Below are 18,683 nucleotides of genomic sequence, written 5' to 3'. Positions count from 1 at the left end.
AAGCCTTGCTTTGAATGAAAAATCGAAAACTAATGCAAAATTATATGTTTTTAAATCGTATCCCTGGAAATACCAAATTAACTAAATTAATTAATAATTTTAATCACATAGTCAGTAAGCAAATATTCAATCCAGTAAGCAAAAAAATCACTGTTATAATGTTATTATAACAATATTTACTAAGATAATAACGTTGTATGTAGTTTTTAATATTGTATGCAATATTATTATAAACATATATATTTTGACATAGATTCAGAGATTTCGATAATGTTGAAATAACAAATGCTATCTCGTTGTAAGTTAATATTGCACATTTACGTTTTTTAAACATTGTAATAATGGTTTTTTATAAAATTAAAACACTAATAACTTAACAAGAAAAAAACATTAATATAACGCTATTACAACGATGTAAGTTTAATGTAATCTTTCTCAAGGTATTTTTCTCTAAATATAGAATAAATGATCCAATGTGTGACTAAATAAAAAAATAATTCCATTTAAATAATTAAATTTAACTAGCAGCAATTCTGGCTGATTTTTTGTTTTTAAATTAAATTAAGTTTATATGAAAATCGATCTTTTGTTTTAAATAGATAAGAAACGAATAATTTCTTATTTACTTATTGTTAGTTTCAAACAATCAGTTTAATATTCAGACTTTTTGAGTTTGTATTAAAAATTAAATTAAGAAGAACAATTGTTAAACTTTTGATTGTAAGAGATAATATGTAATAATTGAAGTAATTAATATCCAATTAAAAATAATTATATTGCATAAACATTAAAAGTAACATGTAAAAAACATTTAAAATAATATTTCTTAAACATTTTATAAATAATAGATAGTTTTATATTATTAGGAAACATTTTGAAAACATTCATAAAATATTATAAAGAATATTTATAAAATGTACAATAATTAATATTTCAAAATATTCAGTTTACGTTTTTTACCTACTGAGAAGATTATTAAAATTAGTGATCGCCTCCAATATTGAGTGTAATAATTTGTAAGAGAGTTATTATTATAATAGTTATAATTTTTAAATAATAGAAAAATTAAAATATTTTTAAAACATATTACATATTTCAAAAATTTGAAGTCAATTTTGAGAAGTATTAAACATAAAAAAATTTTTATTTAAGTTGTTATTTGATTCAATGAACATTATTACAAGAGAGTTTAAGAAAATTTTAGCCATTAAATTTCAAGAAGATGATATATTTCTTTAAAAATTTGGTCTATATATTTTATAGCTATGTATTTTCTTGATGTTTTACAGTTTTATAGTCGACTTACATATCATAATTTAATTAGTACGATTTAAATATATTTTCTCGAAACATAATAGATACGCATTGCAACATTATTACGTGTCATCGGCAATTTTTATCTTCTTAAATATTCAAAATTTATATTATATGTACATGTATCCGATAAACTTTAGTCATGTGTAATATGCTAATTTGAATTGAATGAATAATTATTACTGAATATTCTATTATGAAAAATTAAGAGTGAAAGTACTTACAGACTATTTCTAAAAAGGAGACCAAATTTTCAAGATTAGTAAATTTGTATGCATTATAATAATGGAAAAATGTTATACGAATATAGATGTAATATTTTATTCCTGAATTACGATGAATTCCTGAATTATGAGATCATTTGGAGACAATTTTTCCTCAGCGAAAATGTTGAGGCATCAATAATTTCCGAGTTATTATAAGCAATTGAAGAATTAAAAACTTCTTGAAGTTAAAATTACCAAAACTACATTCTTTAAATAATTTCAGATAAAGTTTAATAGAATTTTAATTTAAGGCTTAATTACAAAACTATATAATGACAAAAATTAGAAACTTGTAAAAAATAATGACATCCCTCGATAATTTCGCTAAGGAAAAATCGAGTCCAAATGATCTCAAAAATCTGCCATTAACAGGTTTTTCACCAAGAACCCTGTAGAATAAATTGAAATTCAAAATGGAGGAAACCGTAAATTTATATAAATGGACACAATATTTAAATATTATTTTTTGAGACAAATATATATTTAATATGCTATTGCATTATATTCCAGAAATTCTTGTACAAAATTATAATTATTTAAATGTTTTGATATCTGGAGGAGTAAAACTATACGACGTTATAGCTACAGCTATATCTTGACCGACAAAATGTAATCAACCTCGTTCTTGAAGAATGCAAGTTTGTTATTCATCAAGATTTAAATTTAATGTCTTTGAAAGATGCTATAAGAATATCAATGCATATTGCATTTAAATGTGTACTGACATTTTTATTGCGTCCTTTTAAATGACAATGTCTACAATATGATAAATGTAAAAATTATTGAATTTATCAAAAATAGTGATCAAGCGAAGAAAAAGAATTTTGATTCTAATAATGATTTGATTTTAATAATGATAATAAAAAATGTGTAGTAACGTTTGTTAGACAGTTTTTGTTACCATTACCAGAATCATCACAAAACGAGAATGCATATGTTACTCAGATGGTAAGTTAAGGTACTTGGTATATTTAAGGAAAATTCAAATAATACTTGTGATACTTTTTATTTATAAATTAATATTTATGGTTTATGGATATTGTTGTAACTTTTTCATATAATAAATTTTAATATATTAAAAATATTATAAAATATAATTTTAATATAATAAATAATACATTTTCAAATGATTTTCTAAATCACTATTTTTAGCGGAATGACAAATATGCACCGAGCTGACAAAATATTTCACGATCAGTTGGATTATACCTGACAAGTGGACGATGGAAGACACCACAACAGTTCCTTGCGTATATAGCACGTGTTATTACTCTTTGTATTTGAAAGGTAAAATAAAGAAAGGCGACAAAATGTTGATTTATTCTGATACGGAAGGTATTGCGATTCTTTTTGCGCTTCACAAAGGTTGCGAAGTGTTTACAACAGTTATAGAAGAAATAGAGGGAAATGCTTTCCTTGTAAAGTGTCGTTTCACTTTATAAGGAAAACGGTTCCCTCTATTCCCAAGGATCAACTCTCGAGACACGAGTTTTAAATATATAATTAAGCAGGTGACGAAAGATCGCGGAGTGGTTATCTTTATTGAATTCTTTAGCTGAAGAAAAATTGCAAGCATCTATATTCATTGATGGTCGTTACAGAATTTCTGTATCTTATCTACAATCTTCATTTTTTTAACAGTTTTTCGTCTTTAATTTTTTTTCTATCTTTCTCCTTTTCTCCTAATATTTCAAATTATATAATATTTTAATGTAATGTTATTTGTAGATAATAATAAAAATTTATAAAGAAGATGAATTCTTGGATGCGCCTATACTTGTACAACCTCGGTATTAGGATAAACTAGGATATGATGGCCATACGGAAAAGATGGCCATAGGCTGTAATTTTATCAATAATCGCTACATAGTGCGCTTTTTTAGTCATTATCAAAGATAATCAATATTTACAGTAGTTTATGTGCATATGTTATTCGAAATAACGATATTGTATTGAATCTTATATGATATTTTTTGACTACCCTTTCATTTGTCCACTAAAAACTGTTATAACGTCGAATAAATTACAGTTAAGCTATCGTAATCGACGTTAGACATATTATAAAGATATGTAAATTGTTATATGACCTATAATTTTTATTTTTGTTTTTACTATTTTTTTTATAAATATTATGGTCATCTTTCTGTCACTATGGTCATCTTTTCCTTAAAAGTTGGATAAGATGGCCAATGCTTACGTCGTACTATTTTGATAATATAAAATTTCTATTAAATATTTTCCTTTTAATTTCGATAATATTATGTAATTTAAGCTTGAGTGAAGATAATATGCCAAATACTATTAAAAAATAACAAAAATAAAAGTATGTTTTTTGCATTTTAAAAAACTATGGTCATCTTACCCTAGTTTACCCTACTACCTGAAATACAAATGCTACATTGTTTTAAGTGGTTTTGGTCCAGAATTCATTGATTTTACGTGGTGCAAAAAATCTAGTTCTGTCTTTACAAATTGGAGTAAAGAACGGTTATCAATGATCAAGAGTAACGTATTATAACAATCTTACGGTGTAAATGTACAAATCGTTACAGCTACTACTACTTCAAAATACAAAGACTGTGAATATATATTAAAATTTGCCGAAGAACAAGGTCCTGTGGATGCTATATTCAATTTTGTTGCTTTATTAAAAGATGGAATATTTTAAAACCAATCTACATAAACATTCAAGGATTCGTGTTAAAGGCATGGACGACGACAAATATGGACGAATTATCGAATACAATTTGCTTTCAAATTCAATATTTTGCCGTTTTTTCCTTCCGTTTCATGTGGAAGAGATAAGCAAACAAATTACGGAATGACAGATTCTGTAATGGAAAGAATTTGTAAAAAAAGAATAAAAGAAGCTACATGGTTTGGAGATACAATTTGGAGAACTATAGGTAAACTATAGTGAGAACTATAGACGTTGGGTTTGTTGCAGATATTCAAGAAGACGACAAAGAATTTGTTATTAAAGGTTGCATTTCAACAAAAAATATTTTCTTGCTTGGACACATTAGAAGTATTTTTGCTACAAGATCGATCAATCAGTACAGTAAGCAGTATGATTACTGCTAAGAAAGAAAAAGGCCAAGCAATAAATCTATTTGAAGCGGTTGCAAACATTATGGGTGAGTTCATAAGCAATTATTATGTAAAAAATTCAAATAACTATCAAAACATTTATATAAAATAAATTTTTATTTGATGATGTTATTAAATTATATTGAAATAACATTATATTAAAATAATCAAGCGCGAATGTATGGAAGATATTGCAAAAAAATGTAAACTTTAATTATTGTTATTTATTAAGGTTTTCAAAATTACGTAAGGTCTGGTTAAAATAACATAGATATTTAATTTCCTTTTTAAATTTTCAAAATAAGATTGAAAAATCTAAACATAGCCAAATACATCACTAGCTGAACTAGGCATGGATTCAATGATGACAGTAGAAATTAAACAAACATGGAGAATTTGATTTTATATTGATAGCACAAGATATTCGAAATCTCGCTTTTGCAAAACTTTTGGAACATATATAAATGTAGCCAAACAAGAAAAGAAACTGCTGAAAAGGAAATATTCCTTGTATTATCCGGGCTGCACATTATCGACGGCTGTGCAAGAGTATATAAACTGATAGAAACAAAAATTAAATCTTTTGCAATGTGTTTTTAATACTTAATATGCCAGCTGTTACTCGTTCAATAACGAAATCAGCAAAAAATCTTCTATCTACACAATTATATTAAAATAATTTATATTTCAGAATCTTTGAAATTGCTGTGTATTTAAACAATAATATTTGATTATATACACGCTCGCGCCTTTTTTACGTACTATCTCAAATATGTATATCATTATGCCATATATATTTATTTTTTTAGTATACAATGGAGAAAATAAAAGATCAGAAAGAATTTTTAATAGTAGGTTATTTATTTGAATCCTTAATTGTCATCGAATTAGCAAGATTAGAAGCTAAAAACTTCTTTGGACACGATTAATACTTATATAGATGGAACTCCTGATTTCGTGAAATTTTTGATTGAGAAATTGCTTCCTTCTCAAGAACAAGAATTACAAAATGACATTTTACTACGCTTAGTGCAACTGTATCTCGAATTAGATAAGAAAATGGTAAGTCAATTATTAAAACTTATTATGATTTTTTACTACGATTTACGTTTATGTATAGAGTTTTAATATAAAAGAGTATATAAAATCATTTATTAAAATATTTAAACATTTTTCTAAATTTTGTCTATTTCCACTATTCAACTAATAAAATGTTATTTATTTATCATTTTATTTTATATATAATCTAGAGCAGAAGTTTTGAAAATACTTCTTTAACGTTTCATTGAGTAAGTAAAAAAATTACAATACTAATAGTATAAGATTATACATTTACAACGTGTTATTTAAGTGTATATGTCAAACGGGTATTAAATTATAAAATTGTATTTTTTATTTAAAAATTATTGCTAATAATTAGAAGAAAATAATCTAATTTATATAATTCAAAAGAAAACAGACAAAGTAATTTAATAAGAATACTTAATAAGATATGTAGTGTCTTCAGAAAACGTGAAAATACAGTTACAAATTTTCATATTACTGTCTCAATTTTAATGTAAATGTAGATTAATATTTTATTATTATTTACATAAATTATAATATTTTTATTTTTAACCCAAGTTAGAACTGAATAAGTGCAGTAAGTGGGAGAAGAAATTAGATCTATTAATTGCTCATGTTAAAAACAATTCAATGTATTAAGTGTTAAAAATAAAAAATTCATTTGTACAACAATTTATGATTATACAATCGCCATACAAAATTATAACATATTTTTATTACTACATTTAAAATCATGTATAATATTATTAAAACTCACAATTACGCCTTAACATTTTGAACATTTAAAATAACATGTAAATAAATTAATTTACTCTAAACTGTATCTTTGCATCTAAAATTTCTTTTTTATACCTGAAACTTTTTAGTACAATTTTTCAAAAAATATTTATTCAAATTAAAAAAAAAACAAACGCGGTTGTAAAGAAAATTAAAAGACCTTTAAAATGATATACCACTTGACCCCTATTGCCATTTAAGATTTTTGAAGGAGTAGCTACTCCTGCGAAGGTGATGCAGTAATACCGTTGCATTTATCGTATTTATACGTTCCCGAAAACAAAATTGATGTCTTTCGATATTTTTCACAAAAATTAATCGGTCACAAAATAAACAGGAAACTTTTCAAATAAACACGCTGTATACATATATTAACACAAAAATTATTTATCGAATGAACGAGCATCAAGGTAATTTCGTGAGTATATTAAATTATCTGATAAAGACGGAAAGCGGAAAGAGAGAAAATATCTGTAGATCTGTCATTTTGAAATATTACACATATTCAAACTGAAAACTCAGTGCTTTAGTGCTAGATTTTTTGCTTGTATTGCAAATCCCTTTTTTTCAATGCCATTTAAGAAGATAATACCTGTATGTCGTAGCGTACTCGTTGCCGAAAAGGCTTTGTATACTCATTTATTTTAAAAACCTGGAATGTATTCTTTAACTCGAAATAATAGCTAGAAAGTTCTCGAGCTTCTTTAAAGAAACTCGAAATAATAGCTAGAAAGTTCTCGAGCTTCTTTAAAGAAGCTATTATTTCGAGTTAAAGAATGCATTCCAGGTTTTTAAAATAAATGAGTATACAAAGTCCATTGTACTTTTCAAAACATAATAGAATTTGGATTTTTAAAGAATTACTTTTCTAAGGGTTGTTAATCAGAATACATAAAACGATAACTATAAGTGAATTTTCTTAGTATCTATTGTTATTGATGTAGAAAGGTTCACCTTGTCCGTCGTAGTAGAGACAAAGAAATATTGATTTATTGTTAGCATTTCAGTATTGAATTTTTCCGACTTTATACGCCAAAAATGTCTATTTAAAAAAAAATTATATGTTTAGCATTTTCCACGAATTCTTTTCGCTTCCTGTTTGGTTCCTTTTTCTCAATCTGTCTTTTGCTCCTCGCTTTCTCTAATGTTATATTCGACATTCGACATCATCGATTCTTTTCTTTACTAATTTTCTCGCCATCTTAATCCATTGTCAATAAGTTGCATTTTCTTTTATAATTTCTTCTCGCTTTTACGAGTGGAACCTGTTTTATTACCATTTTCAAAATTTCGTGAGTAAATAAAATTAAAAAATAGATTATATCATACTTGCGACATATATTGACAAACTATAAATAAAATAAAATGTAAACTATTAATGAAAGCGATAATTAAATCAAAAAAGCTTGAAAAAGATTTCGCATTAATATCACTGTCAACTTATACTTTATCTAAATTCTTTTATTAGAAAGAAAAATTTCTGGTCTAAAACAATGTGTTTTATAAAAATAACACTATAGTAAAATTAATACTAGAGAGTTTTAATTGTGCTCGATGTATCGTCGTGTATTGTTGTTGCTATTTGTGAAATTACCTCATCAGGTAGAACATTTTTCTTTTCGTGCTACTGACATACGTATGTATAACTAAAGCGTCGATCCATCATCACACCATTATGTTCTACAGGCAGCATATCTTCAACAGCCAGTTTAGAACACATTACAATGGGCTAAAAACCCATCATGTTGTGCCAAAATTATAAAACTAAAAGATTAACCGTATCACTTCGGTCTCTACGCATCTTTTGTGCACGCGAAATGAGAAGCTGAAGAAAGAGACTATCTACCGAGGTGGAGAAGAGACCGAGACGCTGCGGGGGATACTCGCTGCTTGCACGGCCCTGCCAATGGATTATTTTCCGCCATTGTGTCTGCGGTACATTAATTGTCTCTTTGAGGCCCAATGACCTCAGCTGATGACTCTGCCTCCCTCCGCTTCTCATCTTTCCACCATCTTCCTTCTTTTTCGTCCGTGCGCGTGCCCATGTCGCGATTCTCCACTATGCGTTAATGGTCTCGTCTAACTTAGAGGTCTTCGAGAATTCATCGATAATAACCTTTTCTTCAGATCAACATCAACGAGGTTTCACGGACGCCGACCGTCCAGAGACGCCCGTCTGCCATCTTTTATACGCTGCTGAATGCTTTTTTGACGCTGCATTGACAATCCGAGAAAATGGTATTGCGTGCAAATCACCTTCTAATGCGTTGTGACAGCGGTCGAACCGATTTTCTCAATTTATCAAGAAATTTTTCGTTTGGATATATTAGTTGTAAAAAAACTTTAATACTTGATTTTATTTTTTTTTTTTTTTTTTCATGCGCTCAGCAAATTATATTACAATATTATAATATAACGCTTTATTTATTATTTAAAAGTTTCATTTTGAATGCTATTTTTCTTCTAGACGCTTTATTATTCGTTATAATATTCGGAATAAAATTTCATGTATAATTTTGTGTTATATATTAGAGAAAACTTTTGAAGCTATAAAATGTACTACATGATATATAAAATGTATATCAGATTATACATATGCATTAATATTTACAACATATAAAATTGTAAACAAAATTCTACTTTTAGTTTTATTTTCCACATTATTTTTGTTTAATAATGATAATAATAATTAAAAAACTTCATTTTAACTTGTTTGTGCAACTACCTATCTACATATCTGTAAAAAGTTTACGCTAAATAAATAAAATATTTAAATTTCGTTATAAATACAATCAATCTCCGATATCTTTAATATTCTTACAATTATAAAACAATATCTTTCTCTTTATGTGATACTACATTTCAGCATTTTTTTGGAGGTATCAAAGGGAATTAAATAAAAGTAAGTCCTATCGCTGAATAATTTCTGTGCGAAAGCGAGGAAAGGACGGCGATCTGTTATGTTCGATTCTTCCACGGCTATTCACTATATCCGCCTTACATGGATATAAGTTATGAATTTTTGATTAATTACACGGTTCAGTCTCGAGACCCGCGAGAAACTCGCGATCAGCGAAAGACAAAAGAAATTTTACTCAGGGGCAGCTCCCTGGTGAGGGAGTCCGGTAGTAGTCCTCATTTTATGATATTTGCTTCACGAAATCGACAACTGCGAGCCTGATTGGTCACCTTGGACGCAGGATAATATCCATCAAAGATCAAACTCAATTCATTAGTCTGCTTTACAGATCCACGTATGTTGTTTCTAAAAAGCGCATGCTTCGTTTCGAATAATCTTTTCTTAATTTTGTTTTAAATCGATTATGTGCTTTGAAGCGTCATATTAATTTATTAAATCATATTAAAGAATCTTTTTGCACGTGGTCTAAATTTTCGCAATTATAATATTTATAGAAAATAAAAGATACAGTAGTGTGTTCCTAGAAGATGGAATATATACAGTTGAATAGAATATATCGAATGGCAACGCGAAAAATATTCAGTATTGTTTCATAAGGTACATAAAATTGCTTAGATACAAAAAAGACTTGAACCACAGTAGTCTTGAGCAAAAATCTTTGCGCGATGGTACTTTGCGCAAAGCGATGATGGCGTTTTTCTTCGAGACACGACGATGCCGTGTTCTCATTAACCCATTCCACATGTGAGTGAACGCAGTCGGCAGGGTTATGTAAGTTGCTGCGTACAATTGGTACTAGGTGATAAAGCTAATTACCAGCAATCGTGCATTTGAGGGTTCCAGGGCCCAGGACTCCATCAGCGCTCGGCGGGGAATCAAGACACCCTCGCCTTCTGGTTTACTTGTCGCTCCCCCTCCGTCCGTGACCGACTGGAGGGATGAAATCTAAAGTTCTAGTTTAGTCGAGAGGCGGTACTACCTCAGACCAATAGGAAACTGCCAAATTTTTTAGTTATGGTTTAAACAAACGGAGAGGGGGCTGTAGAGGTTCTCTTGCTTAGTCCTTATTCTTTTTGAGATCATTGCAAATAGACGCGTTGCAATAGAAAGGTCAAGATTACGTTTGCGTATATATATATGTGTGTGTATATATATGTTATATATACACATTTTAAATGTTTAGTTTTAATTAGTGATACAAAACTAATACGTTCGTTGAGATTTTGAATTGCGAATTTTTTTGGTGCTTTACTGAATTTTTTCTGCTACGATGGCTACGATAATGTGTTTGCCTGACGAAATAATTACTACTATTTTGGAATGTGAGAGCATTAGCATCGAGGATGTGGTGAAATTTAAATCTACGTGCAAAAGATTTCAAGAGATTGAACTGTATAACCGATTTTGGGAGAGGAAATTTTACCATAGGTAAGTTTTTATTTACAAATCTTTTCATATTAATTTTACTTAAAATTAGTAAATTTTCGTACGATGGAAGACTTTTGAAATATTTTATATGTATTAATTTTAGCTGTTCTATCTTGAACAAAGATAATGAAGAGAAACGGAAGAAATTGTCTCAGAATTTAAATTTTAAAGAACAAGTGGAGAAAAGTATAGAAAGTGTTAGAACATTAAAGTATTTTGTGTTCCTCATGTCCTACAACGCCTTAACGGATTCTAATAAAGACAAATTAGATTCATTTCTCCGTTTTATAGCCAACAATTCCATGTTTTATTATTTTATTACGTTTTATCTACATAGAAACGTTTTTGTGGAATCATCAAGGTAAAATTTAAAAAATTAATATTAACATCACAAATTAATTATTTTACAGTTGTTATTGTATAATTATTACGTAATTTTTTTTTTTAGGAAATTCCATAATTTAACTAATATACATTATTTTGAAGAAATTTCGCGATATTTGAGACAATATCGATTAATATATAAGCTCAAAAAATTTAATAATCTGTCAGAAAAAAAACAATCTTTGGAACAACTCCTTACTCTGGTGCTCCAATATTTTCGACCACATGTATCTTACTATTTTGTAAATACATGGTTAAATAATGTTGTGGAAAAAGTGCAATCTTTTCTATTAGAAGTATATCCTAGGCATGCAATATTTTCAAAGAATTGTTTAAATTCTTCTGACAATGATTTTTCTCATTGGAGAGATGATATAAATACAGGAAAATTCTGGACCAAAAAGAATTTTTGGGATGAAATCGAAGCAAGACAAATTATGGACATATTAAAAGAATGTATATTTTCTAAATCCATCGATTATCTATTTTTTCAACTGTTGGAAGAATTGCGTATCCCATATATACCAACATCTGTAAGTTATTGCAGATTATGTTAAATTATGTTAATTATATTATATATATTTATATTTTGTTAAAACACTACCCGAATATATCTTTTTATGTTATGAAAATGTTTAATATTATTTTTTCTAATGTAATTTATATGTTACAGATTTTATTTCAACATTTACGGAAATATTTATTGATTTTTACATATTACGCTGTAATGAGAAAGTTTGGCATAGCCAGCAGACTAATACCTTTAGTAGAATATTCAAATATTATAATTTCTTGGAAATTAGATTGGTAATTATATAATTTTAGTTTCAGAATCACTCTCTAAATATAATTCTCTTATATCTCTTCCAATGTTTCTGACTCTTTTATATATATATATGTATGTATATATATTATTTTTATTTATTTATTTATTTATGTATTTCCAGTAAGCCAGAAAATTTAAAAGAAGAGTGGCTTTGTATGAATAACATTGATGTTATATCGTCATATCCGTCAAACATTGTTGAAGGGATACGAGATATACATTGGAATATTATTGAGTCTGAAGAAGGAGAAATGAATTTTATAGAGGTAATTTTTATTTATAGGTTTTATTAATTTTAGTAAATAGTTAATAAAGAAAACAATACGTTATTAAACCGTATAAAAATACGTTAAGTCACTGAATCAATACACTTTATAAATAATAAATAAAAGTAAATTATGTTTTTTATATTTTTATTCGTAATCGACATTTTTATATCTATTTGTTTAGATGGTAGTAACGTTAATTGAAAATCATATGGATAGTATGATAATTAATCATATAGATTACAACGAACAAGAATTATGCACTTTAATAAAAATAATAACAGGTGAAGATGCAGCAATTACAGAAGGAATAAAGGTAACTTATCACACTGTATACTATATACTAATATACTTATTATGTATAATATGCAAAGAGTTTATATTATAATTATTTTTAACTGAAGTTATTACAATAGCTATACAATTTAAAAACTACTTTTGTCGAATATTAATTAAATTTTACTATTATATTTTCCAGGTGATGACACATGAAACTGTATTAAAAGCATGACCAAAAAAAACAAAGAAAAATTTTATATATAATTTCATATATATTTATATGTGAAAATGATAGTAGAACTTACAAGACTTATAGTATATAATATGTACTATATAATAATATATACTAAGTGATAATATAATGTATATTATTTAAAAAATAAAAATTTATATATACAGAATGCTGAAGTATGTTTTATAAAGAAAATTTTTAATATTCCTAAACCGTAAAAATTTCAAATAAAATTTATTTGCAAGTGGAGATTGCGTTGTAACTGTAAAGACTATATGATACTACTTTAAAAAATCTTATAAATGTAAAATGTTATCACATCTTTTTGGTCTTCGATAAAAAAGTTGTACTGATCTTACGTCCAGACCTGCAGAAAGATAAGTCAATGCAATGCTATAACAAATATTTTCCGAAGTCACGTACTTTAATTATTTCAATTTTGTATTACATATTTTTTATTCACAATTGGTGCCAGAGATATGGCGTGTTAAATACGCGATACAAAAGCGAAAGACTTACACGTTTCGCGTGTTTCGTAAAAAAGAAAATCGGTCGTCAAATAAAGCCATCAATAAACACCTAGTCGATTGTTTGTTAACGCACCGTATCACTTCGGTCTCTACGCATCTTTTTTGCACACGAAACGAGAAGCTGAAGAAGGAAACTATCTACCGAGGTGGAGAAGAGACCGAGACGCTACGGGGGACACTCGCTGCTTGCAGCGAATGACTCGCTGCTCAGCGGATGACTCTGCCTCCCTCCGCTTCTCATCTTTCCACCATCTTCCTTCTTTTTCGTCTGTGCGCGTGTCCATGTCGCGATTCTCCGCTGTGCGATAATGGTGTCGTCTAGCTTAGAAGTCTTCGAAAATTCATCGATAATAACCTTTTCTTCAGATCAACATCAACGAGGTTCCACGGACGCCGACCGTCTAGAGACGCCTGCCATCTTTTATACGCTGCTGAATCCTTTTTTAACGCTGCATTGACAATCCGAGAAAATGGTATTGCGTGCAAATTACCTTCTAATGCGTTGTGACAGCAGTCGAACCGATTTTCTCAATTTATCTGGTGAAAGAAATTTTTCGTTTGGATATATTAGTTGTAAAAAAACTTTGATACTTGATTTTATTTTATTTTATTTCATACGCTCGGCAAATTATATTACAATATTATAATATAACGCTTTATTTATTATTTAAAAGTTTCATTTTGAATGCTATTTTTCTTCTAGACGCTTTATTATTCGTAATATTCGGAATAAAATTTCATGTATAATTTTGTGTTATGTATTAGAGAAAAATTTTGAAGCTATAAAATGTACTACATATACAAAATGTATATCAGATTATACATATGCATTAATATTTCCAACATATAAAATTATAAACAAAATTCTACTTTTAGTTTTACTTTCCACATTATTTTTGCTTAATAATGAAAATAATAATTAAAAAAACTTCATTTTAACTTATTTGTGCAACTACCTATCTATAAAAAGTTTACGTTAAATAAATAAAATATTTAAATTTCGTTATAAATACAATTAATTTCCGATATCTTTAATATTCTTACAATTATAAAACATTGTCTTTCTCTTTATGTGACTACATTTCAGGATTTTTTTGGAGATATTAAAGGGAATTAAATAAAAGTAAGTCCTATCGCTGAATAATTTCTGTGCGAAAGCGAGGAAAGGACGGCGATCCGTTATGTTTGATTCTTCCACGGCTATTCACTATATCCGCCTGACATGGATATAAGTTATGAATCTTCGATTAATTACACAGTCATATTTAAAAATATATTTCATATTTCAGCATATATTTAAAAAAAATAATTTTATTTTAAATTTTTCCTCCGCAAATTTTGCAAGGAAATTTCATTGGACGAGAACTACTCATAAAAAAATGTACATAAAAATCGGTGAAGCAGAGTACGTGGCCAAAAGTTGCGAACTTTTAGTAAATAATATAATATAAAGTATTTTTTATAAATAATGTTTTTTTAATATTTATATATAATTGTGATTTATTAATTGTATTATAAAGTTATTTCTTTGTCTTCCTTTTTATAAGCATTTACATTGCATATATATATATTGTTACATCCCTGCGATTTGTGAAGTCAGGCTATAAAACCGTACGTTTGAAATGTCTCGATATTTCGTTGTCAAGAGTTTCGTCGTTAAGAGAACGTTTGAAAAACAGTGACAGATTTGATTGAAAATAGCTGTCAAGCTGTGCGGTCGTTTCTTGCTCAGCTGCGTATTATTTGAAATCATTACGCTTTGTATTTTTTGTTCCATTAAAATATTTTTGTGTTTTGTTTATAAAATCGTGTTATTTATTTCGCAAATGTTGATTGCGTCGCGCGATATTTAATAATCGATCCGCGGACGTAACAATATATATATATATATATATATATATATATATATATATATATATATATATTATTTTTATTTATTTATTTATTTATGTATTTCCACTGAATCACAAAATTTAAAAGAAAAGTGTCTTGAAGTAAGACAATTCTTTATGCCATATCATCCGTCGTACATTAAGGAATGGATACAAGATGTACATTGGTCGAGTATTGTTGAGTTTATTGAGTCTGAAGTAGGCAAAATAGATTTTAGACTGGTAATTTTTATTTATAAGTTTTATTAATTTTAGTAAATATTTAATAAAAAAACAATACGTTATTAAACCTTGTAGAAATACGTTAAGTCAATGAGTCAATACACTTTATAAATAATAAATAAAAGTAAATTATGTTTCTTATATTTTTATTTGTAATCGATATTTTTATATCTATTTGTTTAGATGGCAGCAACGTTAATTGAATATCATATGAATTGTATGGAAGATCATCATATAGATTACAACAAACAAGAACTAATGTTTTTAATGGAAATGATAGCTTAAAAGGAATAGTAACAGGTGAAGATGTAACAATTACAAAAGAAATAAAGGTAAAAAGGTTATCACACTGTATACTATATATACTTATTATTATACTTATTATATTAATATACTTATTAAGTATAATATGTAAAGAGTTTATATTAATTATAATTATTTTTAACTTAAGTTATTACAATAGGAATTTAGAAACTACTTTTGTCAAATATTAATTAAATTTTACTATTATATTTTCCAAGTGATAACACAAGAAACTGTGTTAAAAGCATGACCAAAAAAAAACAAAGAAAAATTTTATATATAATTTCAAATATATTTATATGTGAGAATGATAGTAGGACTTACAGGACTTAATAATATATACTATATAATAATATATACTAAATGAACGATAATACAATGTATATTATTTAAAAAATAAAAGTTTATATATACAGAATGTTGAATATTCCTTGTCTACCCGTGACTTTACACTACTAAACGTGAAGGCGGCGTAGCTCGGGTAGTTCGGTCCATACTTATGTTATGTATTAATTGCAGGTTTTTTACTTAACATTGCTTCTAGCAAAAAGTTTTCTTGTACCTGACACACAATAATAAATAGAGCACAAATACTATTGTTAACTAACACATATAGAATTATCATAGCTCTTAGCAAGAGAAAATAAGTGCTAATATTAAGTTAAGCTTTTAAGTAAGTAGGTACTAAGTCATAAGATTTATATTTGGTAATTACTTTTATATCTGTAGATTAGTCTATATGTGTAATTGTAAAAATATACTGTGATAATAAATTATTTTTCTAAAAAAAAAAAAAAAAAAAGGGGGTCCATACTTATCACGCTGCAAACTAGGGTTCCATTCCCGTCTCTCCAATTTTTTTTCTCGTTTTTTAAATTATTTTTTTTTAATGTATAATTTTACCGTTTTATCTACCACAAATGTTTATTTATCTAAAAATAAATTAATTTATTTTTAGATAAATAAACATTTGTGGTAAGATGTTGTAAAAAGGATTGTCGATATATACTACAATTTTCATATTATACATATGTTATCTTACTTTAAAAAATAAAATTTTTTTATTGGGTATTTTATCGGTTTGAAAATAATTTTAATGAGATTTTTGTGATTAAAATGATACCAAACACAAATCGAATATTTATAATTAAATCTAATCATATTTAATTAGAAAGATTTAATTAGAAATTAAAACTTTTATTTCGCATTTTATTGATTTGAAAATAATTTTAATGGATTAATGAGATTTTTTCGATTAAAATGACACGAAACACGACATACATCGGATAATTTTTAATTAATCAATAATCGTAATTACGAATATCTTTCTAAATAAATGTCCGATTTATGTTGTGTTTGGTATCATTTTAATTACAAAAATCTCATAAAAATTATTTTCAAACCAACGTTTAAATTCAATAAATATATATATATATATATATTTATATATTGAATTCAAACGTCGCTCATCGAGAAACGTCCGCGCAAAAAAAACAAACAATAACAGTAATTGCGTAACAGCGAAGAATCGAGAACCTTCTAAAATTTGTAAACTATAAAATCTCCTTCGCGCAACCGTTCGCCCGCACTCGATGTAGAGCTTCTGTAGTGACAGTGTGTAAATAAAGTGTGAGTGTACATAAAGGAAATTATATATTAAAAATTACTATAATATGTAGTGGACCATTAGAAACCAAGTGCCAAGTTAAAATGCTATGTAAAATTGTAAAAATTGACATAATTTACGTAAAAATTACGTCAATTACGTCAGTTTTTACAGTTTTACATAGCATTTTAACTTGGAATGTTCTTAATGGTCCACAGCTACTACATACCATAGTAATTTTTAATATAAAATTTTCTCCGTGTATAGTGACAGTGCAATAGTTGCGGATAATGGCAAGAGAGCGCACGCATCAGTGTCCAATGTGCCCCAAAAGATAAGTTAATCGCTTTTATTAATAATAAAAAAATTTTTTATTTAATTCTTTTTTTAAATATAATTAATTATTAAATTGTTTACAGATTCCATCGCAAACAAAACTTAAAAGTGCATATACGCACACACACAGGGGAAAGGCCTTTCGAGTGCACAACTTGCAATCGTAGATTTGCGCAAACGGCACATCTAAAATAACATAAAAATAGTAAACACAACAGACATACAGAAGACCAAAGTGCACCGTTACATGTGCAACACCATGGCACAGGGTAAGTCATATATAATTATTCTTATTAATACAGAAAGAGAAAAACAGAGAGAGAGAGAGAGAGAGAGAGAGAGAGAGAGAGAGAGAGAGAGAGAGAGAGAGAGAGAGAGAGAGAGAGAGAGAGAGAGAGAGAGAGAGAGAGAGAGAGAGAGAGAGAGAGAGAAAGAGAGAGAGAGAGAGAGAGAGAGAGAGAGAGAGAGAGAGAGAGAGAGAGAGAGAGAGAGAGTAATCGTTAATTTGGAATTAATAATTCGCACCTGCATTATTTAAGCAGAGAAGGTGATTGACAGCAACTCTTACATGGTCCATCATCCATTCTTGCGGTTCTTGCCACATGGAGATCGAAACGAGATGCTAATGCTACCTCCACATCCAGGTCTGTAACTAACAATAGAGTATTTAGTTTGAAAAAAAGCTGGATAAGGAATCTAAAAGTTCAAGATATTAAACTTAAAATAGTAATATTAAAAATATATATGTAATATATATTTCTTAACAGAATCCTAATAACAGTAAAAGTTTTGTAATTACTTGCATATAATTTTTTAAAATTTTAAGTTATTTTTGCTACACTTTATCAATTTTCCCTCTATATCGAAAATTTGACAATAATCCATTCTTGCACATACGATATGTGACATATTCTATTTATATATATCATATAATATACAAACAGGAA

General features: G+C 27.6%; 1 long non-coding RNA gene across 2 annotated transcripts; it reads left to right on the top strand.

Annotated features, from left to right (window-relative positions):
• Positions 1-2,350: 2,350 nt before the first annotated feature.
• Positions 2,351-6,038, top strand: LOC140666732 (uncharacterized). 2 transcript variants are annotated; one of them, XR_012046828.1, is made up of 4 exons: positions 2,351-2,528; positions 2,733-4,717; positions 5,480-5,732; positions 5,921-6,038. It is a non-coding gene; the product is annotated as an uncharacterized lncRNA (long non-coding RNA). The 2 variants fall into 2 exon arrangements; XR_012046827.1 differs by having other exon boundaries at positions 2,351-4,717.
• Positions 6,039-18,683: the final 12,645 nt, after the last annotated feature.

The sequence above is a fragment of the Anoplolepis gracilipes genome, chromosome 1 (assembly GCF_047496725.1).
Source record: "Anoplolepis gracilipes chromosome 1, ASM4749672v1, whole genome shotgun sequence".
In the NCBI taxonomy this organism is placed as follows: Eukaryota; Metazoa; Arthropoda; class Insecta; order Hymenoptera; family Formicidae; genus Anoplolepis; species Anoplolepis gracilipes.
Note: the sequence above shows the minus strand (reverse complement) of the source record. Positions and strands in the feature narration are given on the sequence as shown.